We start from the raw sequence: 7,789 nt of genomic DNA on the forward strand, positions 1-7,789 counted from the left end.
CTAGGAAAATTCTTGCAGCTATGAAGGAAATATTAAAGAACCATAACTCTTTGTCCCTTTCTCCCCAGTCAGAACGAGTTAACATTAAATAACTTTTTAACATCTCTAGAAGTGAAATACAAACTCTTGAAGGCAGTATTATAGTTACACTAGAAATTTCTATCCTCGAATCTAAAACTTCTTACCTATTCAAATAATACCCTTACCCCGTACAACAGACTTTTGATAATAACGCAAACGGAGCAGCTTAATGCAAACGAACTGGTTAATAATTTCTAAATACGAAATTTGAAACATAAGTCATATCTTGACTTTCAAAAATATGCTTGGGCATTAATGGCCCGAAGCAATTTTACAAAAGGCGTATACCAAGCCCAATGCTGAGAAGCCGACAAGCCAAATGGTGAGCTCAACCCAGAATGATATCTCTGTAGACTCTGTTCTTCGGGCAGCTACGTACATGCGAGAACGCACCTGTTTTGTGAGAGGACAATGATGAGGCATCTTCAATATAGATGGGTCATTCCATATCCATTCAACGACATTTTGACGGTGACAGTCTTCGATTTTTTTGATTTTTCAATATGTTTTCATACATATGGAAAGAAGCTAAATTTTTAGCTTTTCTTCTCCACCCATTTCAGAGTTATCATTTTTACTTAAAAAGTGTGTATCTTTGACTATAATTATAATAATCTCAGTTCATTGAGGGCCGCTTTTTATATTCTCAACGCCCCATTGAAAAAAAATTAAAACACTGAAACAGAAATTTTTTTAATGCTTTTTCGGCTATTTTTAGTTTTAACAATATATATATAGACTTACCACTTAGCTTGAGGTGGTTTACAATTTTCGCTGATCAAACTCTCTCACAGTTCACCAATTTGAATTTATGATCGCGAATTGTTCAATTATAATCTTTATTTTCAATTACACTGGAACACGGCACTGTGGCTTAGTGATTTTATTTCAGCGGAATCAAATATGCTATTCAGACTTGGAGCTACTGGGGTGCCAAGCGGATACACTCTCCTATCTATCGAGTATGAACGCGAATATTCGGTTTTTGAGTTAGGATGTCGGTCTAGGAGTCCAGATTCTTAGGCTGCGGACCGTCACGAAACCGATGATTCTGGTTTGGGGTGAGTCGAATCGACCGAAATTTTAGCGAGTTTAAAAATTACTCATTTGACCAAAGAGCCCGATTGCCTAGGCGGTGGACTGTCATGTGGACAACGATGAAAATTTTAGACTCTGATTCGTGGTACTAATCGGCTTAGTCATTTAGAACTAATCTTATTTTGAACTAGTAAAATTTTCAGACCGAAACCGGCAATTGACTCGGGATCCGACAGAGATTAGTTCTGATGAGCGATTGACTGACTTCATTAAATTTTCGGCAGTTTATAAACCCTAGCATTGGCTGGGGGAATTGTATGGTTCCTATCGATTTCCTGGTTTGGCTCATCGATGTGATGATCTAATGTGGCGTCAAAAACAAATGAGTAATCCACGGTGTAGCAATAGTTTCCGGGTTTAGGAAATCAGAATGCGTCTTAAAATGGTCAAAAACAAGATGATGCGTAAGTGTTCCGGGTTTGGAGATCATTCTGCGTGAAAAACAAATGAGTAATCTATGCTGTAGGTCTAATATTGGTGAAAGAGAGTCGAGATTTGTCCCGTGAGAAAAATAGTCAAAAATATAATGCGCATTTATTCCGAATTCGGAGGTCATTCTATGTAACAAACAAGTAAGTAAACATATTGAGCGATCCGTGTTGCTAGTGAATATTTCAGAGATTTCAAAATCAAAATATAACTCGAGATATAGAATTTGGGTTATAAGTAAGATAAATCATTTAGCTCGTAAAATTTTGTTTACCGCCGAATCGTTAGAAGCTTAGTGCTTACGTGCACGCGACCCTGATAAATTAGACGGTGATTTCATCATTATTTGGTCATCTATTGGGTACTATGCTCACACACACACACACACTCTCTTGTAAGTATATTGTCATGAGAATTACGCAGGTAGGTGTGGATGCAAGATGAGTATACTCTTAGGTGTCATAGTTGGTTTGAGAAAAGATGGCAGAGAGAGAGAGAGAGAGAGAGACAGGTATATTCAATATTCTCCTATCTGTCGATCTTTGCCTGTTCATGGTCATCCTGCATGCACTTACATTGATACCTGAGAGAGGTAAATTTATCACCGCAAGATTGGGCGTAGTCAAGTACTTCTTATTTACAAAAAAATAAAAATATAATAGAAAATGTTAATTTGGTTGATTAAATCGCAATTGATATATATCTTGGTTGTTACAATGTCAACCGTTACATTGTATTCTGTAGATTTATTACTTTCAAATCTGCTACGACATTATCAGTAGTACTTATCTGATGGCAAGAAGATACATACTTGCCATTATCCATGGCGATTTGCCGTAATAAAATAAAATAATTTCTTTTTATTTGAGCAAGATGACATAAAACTAGTTAGTAATATTTATTTACAGAACATGACGATGATGACACCAGTGGCAGCAGAAATATCATCTCCAATGTTGACGTTCCACTCATATTTCCTGAAAAATTACGATCCAAATTACTATCAACATCAGCTGATTCGATCAACATATCAATCGGGCCTTTGGCGTTTAGAACCTTGCTCGGGATATAACATATTTCCCGATCATTCCCCGTCAACATCATCCAGCATGAAAGCAGCTCTAACATCATCAACATTTTAGTCAGCACAGTGGAATTATTCGTCAGTCTATCAGCTGCACCAACCAATGCCTGTATTCCGGCAATCTCCAAGTTTATCGGATGTGTCACGAAATTCGTATGTGTAATCAAGTCCACAGTACTGGTCAAGTGAAAATGATTCCAGGCCTAAGAAGAAATTGAGTAGATGCCAGTATCTACGTTGTAGACCCAACGGCACAGCTAAGCTTATTAGATATGGCAAGGAGTTACATTCTTTCCATTATCCAGGCTGTAATAAAGAATTCGACAAGACATCACATTTAAAGGCACACTATCGTTGGTACACCAATGAGCAACAGTTCAGATGCGATTGGTAAATGTGTGGAAACACTTCACCCGAAGTGACGAATATCATCGGCATATGAGAACACATACGGGATAGATAGCCCTTGTATGCAATTAATGTGAGAAACGTTTCATGCGAAGTGATCATTTGAAAAAAAATATTAAAACTCACGATAATCAGAAGAAGGCAAGGAAGCAGCACGAAGAAAATAAAACTTTTGCTGATCAGGACGTTGATCAGTCAATTATGAATGCCGCTATTGAATCAAATACTCCTATTATTTAACATTATTATTGATATGTATAATTTAGTATGGACAGGTATTGTGCTTCATGATTGACTGAACCGAGGTACTGCAATACGTTGCCATGTATGAAGATAATTTTGTCTTGAAAAATATTTTATATCAATGCTTAATAACTAATATAATGTGTAAAGAAATCGTCATTAAAGAATTAAGTAATTGGTTATTCTTTACAATACTATTATAAATTATTAAATGAAGGATATTATTTGGAGATAAATTAAAATTTAAAAAACAATTTGTGTGATGGTGATCCTTTTGAATTTTTTGATTTTTTTATGCAGAAAGAAGTGTTCAGCTAAATTTTTAGCTCTGTTATGTAAATATTTAATTTTTGTTTATTATTGCATCTTTAATGTCAGATTAAATTATTTTTATTCGACCCTAGTTTTTCGAACAATAGACCGGGGACTAAAAAATACTTTTGGAGAGAAGATAGGTTTCTTTGTTTTAAATAAATTATTATTTATTTTATGTTATTAGATATTGTTACAAAATTTTGATGATTTAATTGGTTGCGAACATTCTAAATTTATCTTTAACGATATATTTAACTTAATTCTAATATACAACAAAATTCAACATTTATTTTAGTTTCAGACTTTAATGCTCGTGTATTTCAAATTTTATTTAATATTTCAATTTTCCGTTACGCGTGTTCGAATTTTATTTTATTATGTCTCATAAGGAACCTGAACCTTTTAAATTTATCTCCATATTTTAATTTTATAATTTGAGTCTCTAACAGACCATTTTAAATTTCAATTTAATACTTTATTGATTTTGTTCTACCTATTTTTCTGTATTTATTTCTGATGATCTCCAAATTATTTACTAATACCAATTTAATGTAAACTAACACTTTTTTTTTTATTTTGGAAAATAACGTTATGACTTGATGCACATTTATTGTTATTTATTTCAATTATGATTTTCTCAATTTTTTTTTTATTTATCATTTTCTTCACACGCACATGCGCACTTATAAAAATATAGATTTTATTCAAGTCGTATGATTTAATACTACATTTTTTATTATAAATTCGGCCTCTTCCCGTTATATTTAGCTGTTATGTGTACTTTTAGCCATAATTACTACTAGTAATCTTGTCTAATAGTTGAGGAAGTGGATAATCAGCCATAACTATGTACAAAGTATTTTTTGAATTACGAAAATATTCAGTCATACTACAATTCGTTTCTGGAGGGTACTCTTCAGGCCGAACATATGCAGGTCCTCTTAAAAATTTATTAGCTATTAAATAAAGACCAATTATGCCACCATGAGCCGATAAATAATTGATATAACACGATTTTGTGGTGTTAGTGTTGAAAACTTTATCTTGAAAAGGGACTATAGCATTCCATTTGCCATTGCGAGTAAAACTAGGTGTTATTTTCCATTGATTTTGCTGCTCACAACCCAAAGTCACCACACATTACCCAAAACCCGTATTACCACGAGTCAACAAAATCATACCCCAATGTTTTTCAATAGTGTCGTCTACTGACCATAATTGGACAAACAGATTACCAAGCGGCTTAATGTATTTGTTTTCTAGGATTCCACAATCTATCATTGTGTTCACTCCACTAACGTACACCTTCTGCATAAACATTATTACGAATTCGAATGGATATTCTCTTAAAAATTCTATCACTTGGTTCACTATATCACCAAACATCATTCCCAAATATATAAGATCATGATGCGATATTTCCATCGTTCAAAAATATACACTATTTCTCTTTAGTTGTATTATACTAGAACCTGTCGTGACGATTCAATTTTGAAAACTACCGAACTCTAGGTATGCTACAAATGGTTAGCAGGTATAAGTGAGGAGAAAGGGAGGATCCAAATTTTTCCCAATTTTCTCCCATTACTGTGATTGAAGAAATGAGTTTATGTATGTATCTTACAAACAAACACGCATCATGAATCCATCAGATATTCTGAAGATTAATGATGAGGTCTTACAGGCATTTTTTGAGTCAAACGTCGCGAAAACGTAAAAAAACGCATTTCGTCTTATGGATGGAAGTGTACATAGCTACATTGTCAAAATTTCAGAAGCAATGTTTGTTGTTAGAAGAATGAAAACCAGTCCCAGTATTTTAATTGCCCATGCAAAAACTTTGGGCCAAACAACAGCAAAGTATGCTCTAACTAAAGTTGAAGTAAAGTCATTGGTTTTATCCTAGGGTATACTCGGTAACACCTTTGATAATGTTGTATTGGGTCAGTCACGTAAAAGAATAATGATTGTTTTTGTGGATAATCGAGCATATAACGGGTCAAAACCTCATAACCCTTTTAATCTCCAAACATTTTCGTTAAATTATTTTTCCCTATACATTGACGGGGAATAGCTATTGGCTCGAGCGTGAACACGGAATTACGGGGAAAATTACTTAGAGGTGGAAGCATTTAATACACTATTCAGTGGAACAGATATCCATTTTGGAAATACGGGAAACTGTATCTGATGTATCGAGTATACTTACGGATGCACTCTATGTTTTCGATTCGACACCTGATTTATCAGCAAATCTATCTTTCTATTGGAATTTGGTAGAAAATGGAAATTTGAGAATAGAAGCACGTTTTTTCTACTGCTCTTCAAGTTAATGTAAACTGCGTAGTATACTTAGAATTTGATAATATTGTAGAAATAGATTCTTCAAGACAAGTTATTGTAAACCATAATTAATTAATAAAAAGCATATAAGATAGAAAAATAGTGAATGAAATTTAATATTCAGTAAGATACCACACTGTACGGTTAGTTTTATGGATACTCGTCATTTATTGAAGCTGTTGCCATACACCGATGCCTGCACTAATGGAGTCTACGCTGCTGACCAAAGTCCTTGGAGTTGGCCCAGACCCTGTGCTATCATCGCAAATACAGATGACCATATTAAACCAGGAATCCACTGGGTAACATTCCACATCAACAAAAATGACTACGAAATCTACTTCGACAGCTTCAAACTCCGACTAAATCTTCATAGAATTTTTATTAAAAAGAAAAATTAAAAAATGATTGAATAAAAATTTTACTACAAAGATAAATTTTAATTACCATCATGATTATATTCATTTATAATCTCCGACATATTCCTTGTGATATATTCACCAAGTTCATAATTAATAGTATGAACAATGTTTGCACATTTTTTGAATTTTAGCTTCCCATTATCTCCATCTTGAATATTATGGCTGAAATTTTTAATGATGTTTTCTTCCTCCCTGTACGGTTGTGCGATCGAAACATATCCTCTTCTTGAATGAAGAACTCTTTCTGTTCTTCATTCAAATAAACTTTTTTTGCCTTACTAATAATTCCCTCCACGAACTCCTGTGGAAATATATATATATATATATATATATATAAAATATAATTTTTATTTAACACAAAAAACAATTATAAATATAAATCATAAATACCTGCAAATCGGAGTCTATCCGTTACATTGATAGATTCACTAAATACATCTCGGGCTGTTTGTTTAGCCTTTTCTATAATTTCGGATAAGTAGTTGATTGCCTTTTATTGTTCTGCTAATGTCATGAGTAAGTAATCATCACTATCACTTATCAGTTTCTCCGCATCTCTGATGTCTCGTAGACGTTCTTGCTCTTCAAAAAATTTCGTGTTGTTCACGAATTCTTTTCCAATAAATGCATCGTCGAAATTGACCCACAATTTACTCTCATTACGAATCTGTCTTTGAGACATTTTAAATAAACTTCTTCACTTACGCACAGACTAAAAAACTTTTTTAGTAATTTAACCTTCACTATTTTTAATGGTTGAACTAAGCGGTCCTGTAAAGCTTTCTATAGGTTATAAACAGTACTTCCCACTATTTTATTTTTCATTAGATACCTCATAAAGTAACAATATCTATCGTATGTCAACCAAGCTATTTACGATTATCTTAAGAAATCATATTTGAGAACTCTATCTCTTCTCTTTAAGACGAATTTCGATATCCATAGAAAAAATGACCAACTTTTACGTTTTACTCGTTATAACCGTTGAAAACATCACTACTCAACAATCACCTTACAAAATCACTTTTCCTCAAACTATTTTTGCTTATACATTGATGGAAAACAAGTTTTGGGTTAATCATTACAACCAGAATTTGAAAGGGATAATTACTTCGAGATAGAATTGTATCCACTTTAGAAATACGGATTCTTGATTTCATGCTTAAATTTTCATAGTAAATATGATCTGTCTGTTTTTAACTTCTCGATTCGAGCGGAGGCGTAGCGAGTTGGTCCAGGATTTAAGAATTGAAAGAAAACAGTCGGAAGGTGAACGTTTCTCGAGAGAAACGTGTTCTTACGACTTAGATTAATATTTTGTAAGTTTGTGTCACGATTGGAGATCGTGATGGGCGTAGGTACGAAA

The sequence above is a fragment of the Microplitis demolitor genome, chromosome 1, assembly GCF_026212275.2.
Source record: "Microplitis demolitor isolate Queensland-Clemson2020A chromosome 1, iyMicDemo2.1a, whole genome shotgun sequence".
In the NCBI taxonomy this organism is placed as follows: domain Eukaryota; kingdom Metazoa; phylum Arthropoda; class Insecta; order Hymenoptera; family Braconidae; genus Microplitis; species Microplitis demolitor.